This window comes from Ovis aries, chromosome 17 (assembly GCF_016772045.2).
Source record: "Ovis aries strain OAR_USU_Benz2616 breed Rambouillet chromosome 17, ARS-UI_Ramb_v3.0, whole genome shotgun sequence".
In the NCBI taxonomy this organism is placed as follows: domain Eukaryota; kingdom Metazoa; phylum Chordata; class Mammalia; order Artiodactyla; family Bovidae; genus Ovis; species Ovis aries.
This window is the reverse complement of record NC_056070.1, coordinates 30,948,168-30,965,489: the sequence shown is the minus strand read 5'-3', so window position 1 is coordinate 30,965,489 and position 17,322 is coordinate 30,948,168. Positions and strand designations below refer to the sequence as shown.

The window sequence follows — 17,322 nt, the reverse complement described above, 5'->3', positions numbered from 1 at the left end:
CCATTAATGGATAAATCAAAAGATAAAAGACCACAATATAAACATCTATGACATGAAAAATTTGGAGAGTCTTCTTTATTGACCACAATATTTTGCTAACAAAACTGAGTAAACTTCATAAATTCATTGTGTTTCAAAAACATATAAACATACCAGGAAGAAAAACTATGTGTACATATTACAGATTGCCCTAGTGTTGTAGCAGCCAGATTATATAATGGTTTAAGCAAAGAATACCTACGAATGTTTCAAAAGATAGGCAAAAGAGGAATGCTAAAATCATCAATTATAGGAAATAGCTATTTAAAAATGTACTTTAAAAAATCATACTTAAAAGTTATATCAATTGTAGTTAAGCAGTACAAACATATAGCAATGAGATTAATGCATTATAAAACAACATGCTATATTGCTTCACAATTGGCTGGACTTTCCTACAATAAAATCTTTCAATGAAATTTTCAAAAAATAAAAAAAAATTGATTAATCCAATTTGTTTATTTAAATGAAAATGTATGTTATATTTCATCTTGCCAACATTAGAATAATATTATAATTATCTTTCAAAAGAAACTAAGCTACAGAGAAATAATGAAGATAAAACACCGGCATACAACAAAAGAGGAGGAATGAAAGATGTCAACAAATAATTTTATAAATCATAAAATATTATACTGGAAAATTAGCCCAATCTCAAATATTATATACAGTTTAAAAATAAAAACCCTCTTATCTAGAAATACAATTAATGGTATTAGGTATTACTCCTATTTCAGTCATTATATCTCGTTCATTTTTGTAACTTAATTTTTTTTTTTTTAATGAAGAAAGGCTATTGATACTTCATGTTTCCAGTCTGTTAATTTAAAGAGGTTAGAAGTCACCACTCCATGTTAACAAAAAAATAAAAAGTTAAACAAATTAAAAAAAAAAAAAACCTCTTCTTAGACACATCAGAGAAGTGAGGTTGCAAGCCCAAAGCCTGCCTCAAAAATTGGACAGACAAGTAGCTAGTGAGAACCAGAACTTAGCAAAGCAGAAAGCTACTAGCAGAAACCTCCATGGGAACCAATCCAGGGTATGAAAATCTAACTTGTAACTGAAAAATTGCTGGAGATTCAGTGTAGACAATTCTTCGAGTTAAAAGCTCCAAGGCGACATAGTCATAGAAATCACACACTTGGGAATTTTACCTCTAGGAAGCTCTACTAGGTTTTCAGTGACTATCAGAGAAAAATCCCCTAATTCTTCTAGCAGGAGGAGGGGGATATTAACCATTTTTGAAATATACAATAGCATTCTGCTCTTCTTAACATGGCCTGACCTTAAGAGAAACTATTTTATCAATAAATAACCCAATGGGTTTTACAAAATCTACCCTACCCAGGGAAAGGGAAATACCCAACTCCAGCCTACTCTAGCCATTTTGTTCTACCTACAGGGGCAATAATCAACTGAGAGGCACTGGTGAAATTCACAGCCCAGGGATACCGGCTCAACAAAAGACTGAGACTTAATCTTGGTACTATAGCTGATTCAGCCACCCCCTTACTACCACATAACTAAAGATCTGTTACCGTAGTCCCTTTAACCTAGCATATCATGTTCACATGTCCACAGAAAGTTACAAAGCAAATTAAAAGGCAAAAAAGCATAAAGAAAGTGAGTAAACATCAGAATCACAGTCAGAACAACAGAAGTACTGCCTTTAAACTATGATTAATGTGGTAAAGTTTTTAATGAGGAAAATAGACTAACTGCAAGAGTAGACAAGGCAGATAATATAAGCAGAGAGTTAGGTAGGAAGTTAGGCATAAGTAATGAGAGGTGGCCTAGCTGAAAAGGATGCAAGCTGATCTTTAAACCCCGCCCCAGACACACCCAGGTGAGTGAGCACACAGCTATGCTTCAAAAATAACCACAGAGACTTTTCCAACTCCTGCACATGCCCCCTAGGCACACAGTGGATACAGAGTAAACACAGGGGTGTCTTTGACTCTGACACATGTGCCCTTAATGCACAGCTATGACTTCAAGTAACCCTAGGCAGCTAGGAGCACATTAAGGGTTCATAAATATTCTATACATACATATACCTGATTATAACAGACTGAGTTACGGGAAAGACATGCAGTAGAGCCTGTTGTCAATCAAACCTCTCAGTCCATGCCCACCCAGGTGAATATGTGAAAGCCCTATTTTGATGTGCCCAGGTATACCTCCTTCCGGACTGGCCTTGAGCATACCCCCATCTGCATTTTGCACAGGGCAGAACCAAGAGAAGGAGACAGGAAAAGGGAAAGTCAAGAGGAAACGTGGCCGCACATTCAGGGCCAGCCTGCTCCCAAGTTTCAGGAGTGTGCTATCCTCTGTATGTTCAATAAAAGATCTGTCTGCTCGAGCTGTAACTGAGCTGTAACCAGTCTTTTGTTTCAAACCCTTGTACAGTGAGACAGGACTTGAGAAACCCTGCCTAAGCCACAATTAGTCTGTTGTTCCAAATCTTTGCTACCTCGAGAAAAGAAATGAGGGAGACAAAATAAACCAACCTAACACCAAGAAAGAATAAAAAGGAAATCCTAGATATAAAATTGTGTATGAGAAATGAGAATGCCTTTGATGGGCACATAAGTAGACTGGACATGGCTGAATAAAGGATCTGTCAGCATAAGGATGTGACGATAAAAACATCCCAAACTATTCTTTAATTAGAAAAAACAAACTAAAATGTACAGAATATACATGAATTGTGGGACAATGGCAAGACATATAACATATGATTTATGTTAATATCAGGAGAAGAAAGGAAAAGAAATAGTCAAAGAAATAATGATTGAGAATTACCCCAAATTAATGTCAGATATCACACCTCTTTTGGAGGAAACTTGGTGCACCAAGCAGGACAATACAAAAACATAAAAGAAAAAATTAGTCCCAGGCATATCATATTCAAACTGTTAGGTAGTTAGAAAAGGAAAAAGGAGTCCAAAATGGCAGTGGCTAAAAGACAAGGAAGGGAAAAGCCCGCAAAAATAGAACAAAGGAAGGTCAAAGGAAAGTCCGAGGACCAGAGTGAGGACCTCAGGTAGAACAAAGAGCACTCCTGGCTAGCCCAGTTTACATATGGCCGGCCCAGGGGGGAGGAAGAAGCATATAAAAAGAGGAGCCAAAGGGCCAGGTCTCTCTCTCTCTCACTCTCTTCCCTCCCATGCATGCTCACATGCTCCCCCACTCTCTTCTCTTCACGTCTTTGGGTTGGCATGCCCTCATGCCTCGAGGATGGATTTTCCTGCTATTTTCTAAATAAAATAGAGCTGTAACACGGAGCTGTAACACTGATCTGTCTAAGACCTACAACATGGTCTGTTTGAGACCTGAGAGCTATAACACGGTCTGTCCATGACCCAAGAGCTGTGACGCACTGAGGACTTTAATGTCCGTCACTTCAAAGCTTTGTTGTGATGAGACAGAGCCGAGAATACGCTCACCTGACATAACTATGCATATTCAAAGATAAAGAAAAAAATCCTGAAAGGAGCCAAAGAGGAAATAAATTCTTAGCTATAGAGGAGCAAAGATAAATTACATCTGACTTCTCAGAAACTACGCAAGCAAAGTAAGTAAACTGAAATATTTTAAGTGTTAAGAGAGGCTAAAAAAACCTCAACCTAGAATGTATGCCCTCTGAAACTGTCCTTCAAAAGTGAAGGAGACTTTCTCAGACAAACAAAAATTGAGGGAACTTGTTGTTAGTAAACCTGTTTTAGAAGAAATGCTAAATGAAGTTCTTCAGCAAGATCTACATAAAGAAAAAAAGAGCAGGAAGAAGATATAAGTAAAGCAAAAACTTTTTACTTTTCTTATCTGTAATTAATAAGCAACAGTTTCTTCAAAATTATAATTGAAACAATAATGTATGCTTATGTATAAATATGCATATGAATGCTTATGCATAAGCGAAATAAATGACATAATGATACAAGAAACAGGAGAAAAAAGCTAGTAACTGTTGTCACTATAAGGTTTTTGCACTACCCATGAAACAGTGCAGCATTATTTGAAAATGGACTTGGATTAGTTGTAAGTATACATTCCAAATTCTTGAACAATCACTAAAAAAGTAAAAATATATAAAATCAAAGAAAGAAAGTAAAATTGGTATGCTAAGGAGAGAAATTATAATCATATAAAAGGCTCACTTCAAACCATAAAAGTCAGAAAAGTTGTAAAGGAAGAAACTGGAGCAAAGAACAGAGGCAACACAGAGAAAACAGTAACAAATAGGACAGATATTAATCCAATTATATCAATAAATATATTAAACATAAACAACCTAAAACACCAACTTATAAAAGAGATTGTCAAAGAGGATTCCCTCCCTCAAAAAAAGGAAAGACCTAACTGTATGTTGCCTGGAAGAAAACCACTTTAAGTTAAAAGTAATGGAATGGAGAAAGATATACCACATGAACCCTAATTCAGATAAAGGAGAAGCAGCTATATTAATTTCAGATAGAGCAGTCTTCAGAGTAATGAAATTTATCAGGGATAAAGAGAAACTATGTAATGATAAAAATATCAATATTAAAAGAATGCAATAACCCTTAATAAGTATGTGCCACTACACACCTATTAGAATGGTCAAAATCCAAAACACTGATGCCAAATACTGGTAAGTATACAAAACAACAGGAACTCTCATTCACTGCTGGTTTAAATGCAAAATGGTGCAACCACTTTGGGAAACAATCTGGAAGTTTCTTATAAACCTAAGTATACTCTTATCATATAATCCAGAAATCATGCTCCTTGGTATTCACCCCAAAAAGCTGAAAATTATGTTAATAGGAGACTTATTCATAATTGATAAAATTTGGAAGCAACCAAGATGCACTTAGTAGGCAACTGAATAAGTAAACTGTAGGACATCCAGACAGTGAAATATTACTCAGTGCTAAAAAGAAATGAAGTATCTAACCATGAAAAGAAATGGAGGAAATTTAAATGCATAAACTATATGAACGAAGCCAATTTGAGAAGGTTACACCCTGTATAATTCCAACCATATGGTGTTCTGGAAAGGGAAAATTATGGAAACAGTAAGAAGTTTGGTAGCTGCAAGAGTCTGGAGGGAGGGAGGGATGAATAGGCAGATCACAGAGGAATTTTAAGTGAGAAAAACTATTCTGTATGATGTCAAAGCAGTGGTTATATGTCATTATACATTTGTCAAAAACCCACAGAATGTAAAAACCAAGAGTGAAACCCAATATAAAGTACAGATTTGGGGTGATAATGATGTGTCTGTATAGGTTCACTGATCGTAACAAATGCACCACTGTAGCGTGGAATGTCAAATGTTGGGGACATTCTTAGGGTACAGAAGCGGGAGTATATACGAACTCTGTATTTTCAGCTCAGTTTTGCTAATGAATCTAAAAGTTCTCTAAAGATAAACTTCATTAAAGTTTTTTAAAGATTATTTCCAATGCTATGCAAATTAAGGAGGTCGTGCCAATGTGCATCTTATTCTTTAATAAAGTTAGGCAGTGAGGAAAATGAATGATTTGTCAAGGCAAAATTAAACTACAATTGGTAAAGAACAGCATTTTCCAAGGTAGTCTTCAAAGGAAATTTTCCTTTCGGAAATAATTTTGAGAAATTCTGTCCATTATATTCTCTCTTGGAAAGCAACAATGCATAGTTGCTAATAAGCCCTAAAGTAAAGAAAGTTACTTAATGCCATTACTTAATGTGTTGCTTATTTGTGCAGCAAACCCTCATCTGGCATTACTTTTTCAGGAGAACTCTTCTAGACATTTTTTAACTCTTCATTCAACTTCTCATAAGAATGAACACAAAAGACTTGATGGAATCATTATTATTCCCATTTTACAAGAGATTAAGTATCACAAAGTTATCCAAGTTGGCAGCTAGTAAACTGTAGAGCTGGGATTCAAATAAACACATGTAAGCATGGAGCCACATTCTAATAAAGAACTATGAAAATAAAATGGAATTAGTACTCTTTGAGATCTAATGGTACATCACATTTTATTTTTCAAAATGTTTCCTTTGGATTTTCTCATTTGGAAAATCACAGGGATATGTATCACAGAGATATCTTATAAATATTAAATGATTTTTATAAGATTTCAGAACAAAGAAGTGATAAAGTTGACATTTTATTTTTAGCTTTCTGAATTCTGAAAGTCTGTTCTTTTTGCAGGATACTGTGCTAGGAAAAACAGGATTTTCTGCTATGCAATGATAGGCAAGGGGGAAGGTGAGGGAATGATGGGCTTTAAAACTGGAAAGGGATTTGAAGGCCAGTTATAAAAATTGTAAGGAATCTTACTTTCAGGCTAAGGTGCTTGAACATGATTGAATAGAAGAAAATGGTGATTTAACGAGAGAGTTTTTTTCCACTGGTCAGAGGACAATCTAAGCTGTTCTCTATAAATGTGAATCTACTTAACATAAAAAATGTTTGGAATAAAAAATGAATGAAAGTCAAAAGAACTACAAAATTATTAAATTAGTGTTGTAGTTTAAAATAAAATGTCTGATCAAAATAACCAACACTTTATGCCCTTTAATTATAGGGAAAAAGTTTTATGTATGTAACATTAGAGTAAAAAGTAAACACATTTACATAAAAATTGAGTCATTTTCTATTTGCCATTTTTATACATCTCTATTATCCTATTTTATCTATAGGCAGAGTGAAATTCATTCTTTGCTTATCTTCAGAAAGGGAATACTAATTGCTCCTTTGGACCAGAGAGATCACTGCTACCCTCCTGCACACAATAGGGGAAGCATGTGCTGTAAATCTACAAGGACCTATTTGCTAATGATATGTCCTTTATCTGCACTTTACAATAAGGAGTCATTTTTCTTAAGAAGTATTTGGGCTCCTTTCAGATTCTTTTAAAGCCAATAAATACAAAAGAACAAGTCTTGACACAAATATATGGTGCTGTTTTCACATGATTAGGTCAACTTGACAAAGGCTCAGCACCAAAACGAACTCCAAACCGTGTTGTTCACAAGGACATATAAGCACAGCTTCGATAGATTTTTTAAAGTTATGACAAGCACATGATGCAAGAATCCCTCTTAAAAAAAAAAAAAATTTGAGAAATGGAAAATCAATCGTGACCATGAAATATATACGCCTATATTTTTTAATGTGATTTTTAAAATACTGGATAACCAACTCAAAACAGCTACATGTGTTCTTATCTTTGGGGAGGAGTTGAGTCTTAGAGAAAATGATCTCATGGGCCTACGTACTCTCTGCATACCCGCAAAGCCCTAGGACTGTTTTCAGGCCAGCTGTGGCGTAGACTGGATCAAGGCCCTTCAAGGATCTGTTTCCTGACCTGAGGGTGGAGTGTGCATCTAGAATGCTGTTTCTGCCGGCACTGTTGGTTTATGAAGCTGCAGGCTGCATGCAGTTTTTATTTGCATTTCCATTCTCTTGCTTTCAGTGTTTTTGGAATCAGTTGAAGTTGAAACATCTTGGAAGAAAAGTTTGGTTTTTTGAACCCCCTGGTTTCAATTATTTTTAAATCTGATGCACAAACACTGCTTTTAAAGATATGTGACTAAAGTGCCAAATAAGGATCTTTTGATTTTTTGAAATACATGTGGTTGAAATTTGAGACCCGGCTGCTGCCAAGCTGCAGTTCAGGGAATAGAATACTGGCGCAAGAAAATGAACTGTTGTTCTGGGGATAATGTTAGAAGGAACTGTCCTACAGAAGGAAAATGTAAATTTTCATGATTTAGCTTATACTTGTGGGACAATTCTATAATCCTTTGTTAAACATGTTAAAGTTGAAATGCTGACGTGTCCTGTTGTTTATTCAGGTTCTCAGCTGTAAGTTTCTCATATACATAAGTCAGGCTTTCCTGAATTTTTATCATGATCATTTATAAAGATACATTCACAAGATACCATGACATTTTCAAACTAATGCAAACAGGTCCTTTTTTTTTTTTTTTTTTTAAGCATAACCTGAAGGTAATAGGCATTGATTTCTCAAAGAGAAAAGTTATAGTACTTTACAGTAGTAGTAGAGACTCCTCTGGTAAAATTGGGACTCTGGTAAAAATCATTTAAGCTAAAATGTGATTCAGGGAGAAAGCATCAAAGTATAATTTACCTATTTGTGAAAGGTACTCTAAGTGGGTGCCTCCAATAAATGTATTAGAGAATACATGGTATGAGTCACTATAATTCATCATCTAGTATTTTAGGCAATGCTACACATAAAAAGAAAAAATCAACAATATGATCATTTCTGACTAGCTAACGATAGATGCTATATCTGTCAAAATATGCCAAGAACTGTTATATCAATTGGAAAGATATAAAAGCTGAAGCTAGATTGTGCTGCCAAAAAAGAGCGTGCGGCAGTAGCAAAAGCATACATGGAAATTAACATACAATAAAGTCAAATAGGGGCAAATATTAAGACTCAAAACGGGAATAGAAAAGGTACTCTTTAAATATGTCCAGAGTGTACTACCAAACCTTCAGAATCGGTTACTTCAAACCAGTAGGACCAGAGAAGCAAAGAGATACTATTATCATTTTTCACATTTTCTCCATTGTTTGAATTCCATGTGTGTGAACATATATTACTTTAAAAATAAATGGTTATTAAAGTTGGATATTTTTTATTTAACATAGATTTCCAGAATCATCATACTCTTCCAAAAGGATTTACTATATACTTTTACTTCACAGTAACATAAAAAATCTGATGATAATAGGTCTCTTTGGTAGCTTAGGCTAAAGCTACAGTTAAATGATACATTTTCTTGGGCTCCAAAAATCACTGAGGACTGTGACTGCAGCCAAAAAATTGAATGACTCTTGCTTCTTGGAAGAAAGATTGTGACAAACCTAGACACTGTATTAAAGAGCAGAGACATCACTTTGCCAGCAAAGATCCATATAGTCAAAGCTATAGTTTTTCCAGTAGTCATGTGTGGATGTGAGAGTTTACAACCATAAAGAAGGCTGAGTGCCCAAGAACTGATGCTTTTGAAAAGTGGTGCTGGAGAAGACTCTCAAGAGTCCTTTGGGCAGCAAGGAGATCAAACCAGTCAATCCTAAAGGAAATCAACCCTGAATATTCACTGGGAGGACTGATGCTGAAGCTGAAGCTCTAATACTTTGGCCAGCTGATATAAAGAGCCAACTCACTAGAAAAGACCCCAATGCTGGGAAAGGTTGAGGGCAAGAGGAAAAGTTGGCAACAGAGGATGAGATATTTGGATGGCATCACTGTCTCAACAGACAGTGAGCAAACTCTGGGAGATAGTGAAGGACAGGAAAGCCTGGTGTACTGCAATTTCTAGGGTGGCAAAGACTCAGATATCACTTAATGACTGAAGAACAACAATAAGCATATACTTGGCATTACACAGCTTAATGTCAAGATAACTTAACCAAATGTTTACTATTTATCCAGATGCATGAATAGTGTAAGGCACAACCACAAAGACCTTATCTATAAATATGAAAGAAGGACAAAATAGATACATGTGATATTACTTGGGCTTTCCTGATGGCTTAGATGGTACAGAATTTGGCCACAGTGCAGGAGACCCAGGTTCAATCCCTGTGTCTGAAAGATCCCCTGGATAAGGAAATGGCAACCCACTCTAGTATTTCGCCTGAAGAATCTCATGGACAGAGGAGTCTGGCGGGCTATAGTCCATGGGGTTGAAAAGAGCTGATCACGACTGAGCGATTAACACACATGATAAAACTTAAATTCATAACAGGTATTAACACAGTATAATATGAGAAATAATTTGAGAAAATAGTTGAAGATGATAAGAGCATTTTATGATTACTATATGTTCATGGAAGAGTTTAGATTAGAAGAGTTATTTCTCCCTAATTTGTCTTAAAAGTTTTCTGAAAAAAAATTTAAGAATTCAAAAAAAAATTTTTTTTTTGGAAACTAGGTAATATTTTGGTGAGCTTCAGAGGATGATAGATTTGAATTTGAGGTTGAAAAGAAACATGAAGGCAGACACCAATTAGTTGCATAAAGAAATTATGATATAAGGACTGAGAACCCCATGATTACAGTCTAGGGTAATTATCCTGTGGGCTTCCTGTAGGAAAGTCCACTCTCCTCTAGAAGCCAAACTTAGCATTTTTATGAATACCTGCATTTGTATAAATCATGTTGCAAGTGATTAAGTACCATTTACTCTCTAAACAGACAAGAACAGACAAGAAGAACAGAAGCAATACAGACTTAAGAAGTTTAAAATAAAAGAAGACCAATATAAATGTCTTAATTTACCTCCTAGAAATTTAAGGATTTGATGCAATAGTGTAATTTGTGGCATAAATTCTTATGAAATCGGCACTCTGAAAGAGGAGCCACTATTTTTTTTAATTTATTTATTTTTAATTGGAGGATAACTTCTTTACAATATTCTGTTGGTTTCTGCTATACATCGACATGAATCAGCCATAGATATACATGTACCCTCTCTCTTGAAATTCCCTCCCACCTCCTACCCCACCCCAGCCCACCCCTCTAGGTTGTCACAGAGCACTGGGTTTGAGCTCCCTGAGTCACACGGCAAATTCCCAATGGCTGTCTATTTTATATATGGTAATGTTTATGTTTCAGTGCCACGCTGTCAGGTCATCCCACCCTCCCCTCCCCCTACTGTGTCCACAAGTCTGTTCTCTATGTCTGCGTCTCCATTTGCTGTCCTGCAAATAGGTTCATCAGTACCATCTCTCTAGATTCCATACACATGCATTAATATATGAGATTTGTTTTTGTCTTTCTAACTTACTTCACTCTGTATAATAGGCTCTAAGTTCATCTATCTCATTAGAACTGACTGAAATGTATTCCTTTTTACGGCTGAGTGACATCCCATTATGCATTGTACACAAACCTTCTTTATCCATTCATCTGTCAGTGGACAGCTAGGTTGCCTGAGTGATATCCCTTTATACATTGTATACACAACTTCTTTATCCATTCATCTGCCAATGGACAGCTAGGTTGCTTCCATATCCTAGCTATTGTTAATAATGCTACATTATTAAGGGTACATGCATCTCTCTCAATTATGGTTTTCTCGGGGTATATGACCAGTAGGGGGATTCTTGGGTCATATATTAGTTCTATTACTAGCTTTTAAAGAATCTCCATTCTCTTGTCCTGATCAGTATGTCCTCCATACAGATATAGTGGCTGTGTCAATTTACATTCCCACCAACAGTAGAAGAGGGTTCCAATTTCTCCAAACCCTCTCCATAATTTATTGTTTACAGATTTTTGATGATGGCCATTCTGACCGTATTGAAGTGATATCTCATTGGAGTTTTGATTTGTATTTCTCTAATAATGAGCAATGTTGAGCATCTTTTCATGTGTTTATTAGCCATCTGTACATCTTCTTTGGAGAAACGTCTGTTTAGATCTTCTGCCCATTTTTTGATTGGGTTGTTTGCTTTCCTGAAGTTTAGCTGTATGAGCGACTTATATATTCTGGAGATTAATCCTTTGTCAGTTGTTTCATTTGTAACTATTTTTTTCCCATTCTGAAAGCTGTCATTTACTCTTGTTTATTGGTTCCTTTGCTGTGTAAAACTTTTCATTTTAATGAAGTCCTATTTGTTTATTTTTATTTGTATTTCCATTACTCTAGGTGGTGGGTCAAAGAGGATCTTGCTGCGATTTATGTCAAAGAGTGTTCTGTCTATGTTTTCCTCTAAGAGCTTTATAGTTTCTGGCCTTACATTCAAGTCTTTAATCCATTTTGAGTTTATTTATGTATAAGGTGTTAGAAAGTGTTCTAGTTTCATTTTTTCACATGCAGCAGTCCAGTTTTCCCAGTACCACTTAGACTAGCTGTCTTTTCATGAAAAGTACGAATTTATTGGTCATAGCTCCATGCTACCACCTAGAAAAGCATTTTTTTTCTCTTTGGGGCTGAAATAAGAAGACATATAAATAATTCTGAATTTTGTAAACAAATCAAATATTTTTTAGTTGAAGACAGAAAGAAAAAACATATAGAATTATCTCTTCTATTCTCAAAATGAAGAAATGACAGGCAATGGCTTTTTTGTTTGTTTGTTTAAAATATGGAGACAAACTCATCAAATAAATAGGTAAATATCCAGGAAGGAGAAAAAGGATAGCTTAGAAAAAGTAAAAGCAAGAGAAAGAAAGAAATTGAAACTCTAGTTATGTAACCTATGAATACAGAGGCAAATACAGGTTATGAAATCATGGGCTAGACTGAGACAGACCTGGGAGCCAGATCTGTACCCTCTTCCCATGAAAAGGGAAAGAAATTAACTACCAGACTACAGCCTAGCACAAGTGAAACGTTAGTTGTGTGCGGCATGAATATGAGGCATCACACAGACTGAGTTTTAAGCCAAACGTTTACCATGTTCAAGTTATGCACCTTATAAACCTACAAAAGAAATAAACACAAAGCAGTCACATAGACAGTTACAAATACATTTAGGGTGAGTTTACAGAAAAGATTTTAAAAAGAACAAAAGCATAAGCATTACTGCATTGCAGGCAGGTTCTTTACCATGTGAGCCACTATAGAGGTCATATTACTGGTACAACAAATATTTATTATGTACCTACTATATGCTATATGGAGAAGGAAATGGCAACCCACTCCAGTATTCTTGCCTGGAGAATCCCATGGACGGAGGAGCATGGTGGGCTACAGTCCATGGGGTCGCAAAGAGTCGGACACGACTGAGCAACTTCACTTCACTTCACTATATGCCTAAATGTTGAGACTGATTAAAAAAATCATTTTTATAGAGGTAGTTAACAAATCAGCACCTTCATGGAGCAAACATTATGTACCAGCAGAAGTAAAATCAAACACACGATAAACAGATAAAATGTAAGAGTGTTCATTGCTTCCAACAGGAGAGAATTGGAACCCAGAAAATTAAGTTAATAATTTAAGAAAAATGTTAAAAGAATTGTTTAAATATCTGCTGGTCGTTCAGCGATTAAGACTCTGTGCTTAGAGGGAGTGTGGCTTTGTACCTGGTTGAGGAACTAAAATACCACATATCATGTGGCATAGCCAATAAATAAAAAAATAACTATTTAAAAATAAATAAATATGTCAAAGAAATTTAAAAAAAATTTTATGAAAGTGATAAGTGATTATAAAACAGCAGACAGGAAAAAGGATAAATTAATAATTTGGAAATACAAAAATAGAGTTGTTAGGAAAACTTTTAAATCCTTCAAACTACAGGGTAAATCTCAAAGAAATGTAACCACAAAATTAATAAGCTAGAAAATGGAACTAAGGGAATCGCCCAGAAACTAAAACAGAGAAAAAGAGAGAGAGATTAAGAGACATGAGGAGCTCATATATCTGCCAAATTTCAGAAAACAAAAAAATAGAAAGACTGCAAAGAGGTAATATTTGAGGATATGAGAGCTGAAATTTTCCCAGAACTAATTATGTGAATGGTTACATTAAAAAAAAAGAAGTCCACCAAATGCCTAATCCACATCTCTACACATTATGAACTTTGCTACTGTTAGCAGCAATTAAAAGATATTTTAGTAAAAATTATTTCCTATAAGAGCCTGATTTTCTGTAAGGAAACTTCACTACTTGGATGGATGACAGATTTCTTATTCCTAGAAATATATGACAGAAATCAGACAATAAGTATATATAGGTAGCTATAGGAAAAATACCTTGTATTCATTATATGCCTTTTCAGACTATCACTCAAGAGTTAGGATGAATTAAAGGCATCTTTATAAATCAAGGACACAGAAATTTTAGTTTCACATTGAATATATACATATATATATACATATATAAAGTATACATTTCACCAAGGAGACATTAACTATGTAGTAAGGCGCAGAAATAAACCTTACAAAAATTCCAAATAATTGATATTCTAAGACTGTCTTCTCTTACCACAGCCCTATGAAGTTCAATAACAGAAATTAACAAAACTAAAACAAACCAAAAAAAGAAAAAAACTACCAAATATTCAAAGCCATAAGAGTCACATCTAAATAATCCAGTAATCCATAAGTTCGGAGAAGAAAATCATATTACATTGACCAGGACCTCTGGTAATTAATGATTTAAGTGGGAGTAGTGAGAGTGGTGGAGAAGGAAATGGCAACCCACTCCAGTGTTCTTGCCTGGAGAATCCCAGGGACAGGGGAGCCTGGTGGGCTGCCGTCTATGGGGTCACACAGAGTCGGACATGACTGAAGCGACTTAGCAGCAGCAGCAGCAGCAGCAGTGAGAGTGGCCGAAGAATTGATGCTTTTGAACTGTGGTGTTGGAGAAGACTCTTGAGAGTCCCTTGGACTGCAAGGTGATCCAACCAGTCCATTCTAAAGGAAATCAGCCCTGGGATTTCTTTGGAAGGAATGATGCTAAAGCTGAAACTCCAGTACTTTGGCCACCTCATGCGAAGTGATGACTCATTGGAAAAGACTCTGATGCTGGGAGGGATTGGGGGCAGGAGGAGAAGGGGACGACAGAGGATGAGATGACTGGATGGCATCACTGACTCGATGGATGTGAGTCTGTGTGAACTCCAGGAGTTGGTGATGGACAGGGAGGCCTGGTATGCTGTGATTCATGGGGTCGCAAAGAGTTGGACACGACTGAGTGACTGAACTGAACTGAACTGAGTGAGAGTGGAAAACCTGTATGCAGGACAAGAAGCAATAGTTAGAACCAAACATGGAAGAACAAATTGGTTCAAAATTGGGAAAGGAGTACATAAAGGCTGTATATTGTCACCCTGCTTATGTAACTTACATGCAGAGTACATCATGTGAAATGCCAGGCTGCATAAAGCTCAAACTGGAATCAAGACTCTGAGGAGAAATATCAGTAACTTCAGATAAACAGATGATACCACCTTAATGGCAGAAAACAAAGAGGAACCAAAGAACCTCTTGATGAAAGTGAAAGAGAAGAGTGAAAAAGCTAGCTTAAAACTCAACATTCAGAAAACTAAGATCATGGCATCTGGAACCATCACTTCATAACAAATAGATGGGGAAAAAGTAGAAACGGTGACAGATTCTATTTTGGGGGGCTCCAAAATCACTGCAGATGGTGACAGCAGCCGTGAAGTTATCAGATGCTTGCTTCTTGGAAGGAAAGCTACGACAAACCTCAACAGCATATTAAAAAGCAAAGACATCACTTGGTCAACAAAGGTCTGTGTATTCAAAACTATGGTTTTTCCAGTAGTCATGTCAGATGTGAGTTAGATCATAAGTGTCAAAGAACTGATGCTTTCGAATTGTGGTATTGGAGAAGATTCCTGACAGTCCCTTGGACAGCAAGGAGATCAAACCAGTCAATTCTAAAGGAAATCAACCCTGAATATGCATTGGAAGGACTGATGCTGAAGCTGAAATGTCAATACTTTGGCCACCTGATGTGAAGAGAAGACTCACTGGAAAAGATCATGATGCTGGGAAGGATTGAGGGCAGAAGAAGGGGTGACAAAGGATGAGATGGTTGGACGGTATCATGGACTCAGTGGACATGAGTTTGAGCAAACTCTGGAAGGCAATGAAGGACAAGGAAGCCTGGTGTGCTGCAGTCCATAGGGGTCACAAAGAGTCGGACACGACGGAGAGCCTGAACAACAGCCACAAGTGAGAGTGGGCATTGCTTTTTAAAATGCTTCTGAAGTTAAAAATTAAGCCCCACTTTTTGCATTCACTTGTGGAAGATACACACAAGTAGGTTAAGTAAAATTCTCTTCTACTCAATACACACACATACACAAACACACACTGACACTTTTATGTGTCTACAACGCTGAATGACTTTCCTGTATCTATTGAGATGATGACGAATTCTACTAACAGAGTGATGAATTTACAGTGACCAAGTCCCTGATGAATTTAAGGTTCTTACTTTGCCACGGAAAGAATTCAGAGATGAGACAGGGAGGTTCAGGAAGTAAAGTGAAGATTTATTTAAGCAAGAATACACTCTTAGAGGGAAAGCCAGCAGACAGGCAAGTGGTTTCTATCCTGGGTTTTTTGGCAAGCCAGTTATGAGGGAAATGCAAATGAAAGGTTGGAATATTCATTGGGGATGAAGGAGTTTAAGGTTGTACTCCCTGATTTTCATCTCAGCTCCATCTTCCTGGGGGGAGGAGGGGTTTTTATTCTCATTTAGCTCAGATAGGAAGTGTCACAGTGTTGGTGCCTAATGGGTACTTCTTATATGCAAGGCTAATTTTATTATAATAAGAATACAATGAGCTAAAGTTTACATTCAGAGGCAGGAGATTTCAATCTTTGCCCAACTTTCTTTGTCTGTCTCCAGGAAATTTATCACCCAAAATGTGTGGCTTCCTGTCAATCTGGTTTCCTGTTTTTCTTTGTCTGCCCATAGACTCCAACTGTTTAAACATGTGTGATTTCTTTCCACCTGGTCCCTGCCCCCATTTCTCTGCTCATATCTAGCTACCTACCTGATGTAACAAAAAGGTAGTATAAAAAGTATGTCAAAACTTTCTTGCATAAATATTATGAGTTCTGATGTGGGTCATCACAGGTATATGATCAGATTGTGTTTACTTCTCTGAATGGATGTTTCTAGACTCCAGAAACATTGAAGTGCTCTCTCACAAATCAATCAGAGAAGTAAGCACAAGCTGATCATATACCTGTGACCCTCTCCCTCAACTGTCATTAAAAACCCTTCTTCAAAAGCCACCATGGAATTTGGGTTCTTTGAGCACGAGCTGTCCATTCTTTATGCTTGGAACAAATTGGGCACATGGCAATAAATGCTGTAAACTGTGTTTAGAATGGGCATCAAAATTTATCTCTACCTTTCTAACAGAGGAAAGTCTTTTATGACTTCCAAATTATACATCAACCAATTGATTTTGGCCCAATTCTTTCAAAGTAAGGAATCTCTTAAAAAGTGTGAACAGCTGAGTACATACTGACATAGAATAAGACTCAGAGTTACTGTTCAGTTCAGTTTCATTGAGTCGTTCAGTTGTGTCCGACTCTTTGTGCCCCCATGGACCGCAGCACACCAGGCATCCCTATTCATCACCAACTCCCATAGCTGACTCAAACTTATGTCTATCAAGTCAGAGATGCCATCCAACCATCTCATCCTCTGTTGTCCCCTTCTCCTCCTGCCTTCAATCTTCCCCAGCATCATGGTCTTTTCCAATGACTCAGTTTTTCACATCAGGTGGCCAAAGCGGTGGAGTTTCAGCTTCACCATCAG

General features: G+C 36.5%; 1 protein-coding gene across 1 annotated transcript in view; it reads left to right on the top strand.

Moving 5' to 3' along the window:
• Positions 1 to 17,322, top strand: part of LOC132657989 (uncharacterized) — an 86,105-nt gene that overhangs the window by 30,265 nt on the left and 38,518 nt on the right. The window lies entirely within an intron of this gene.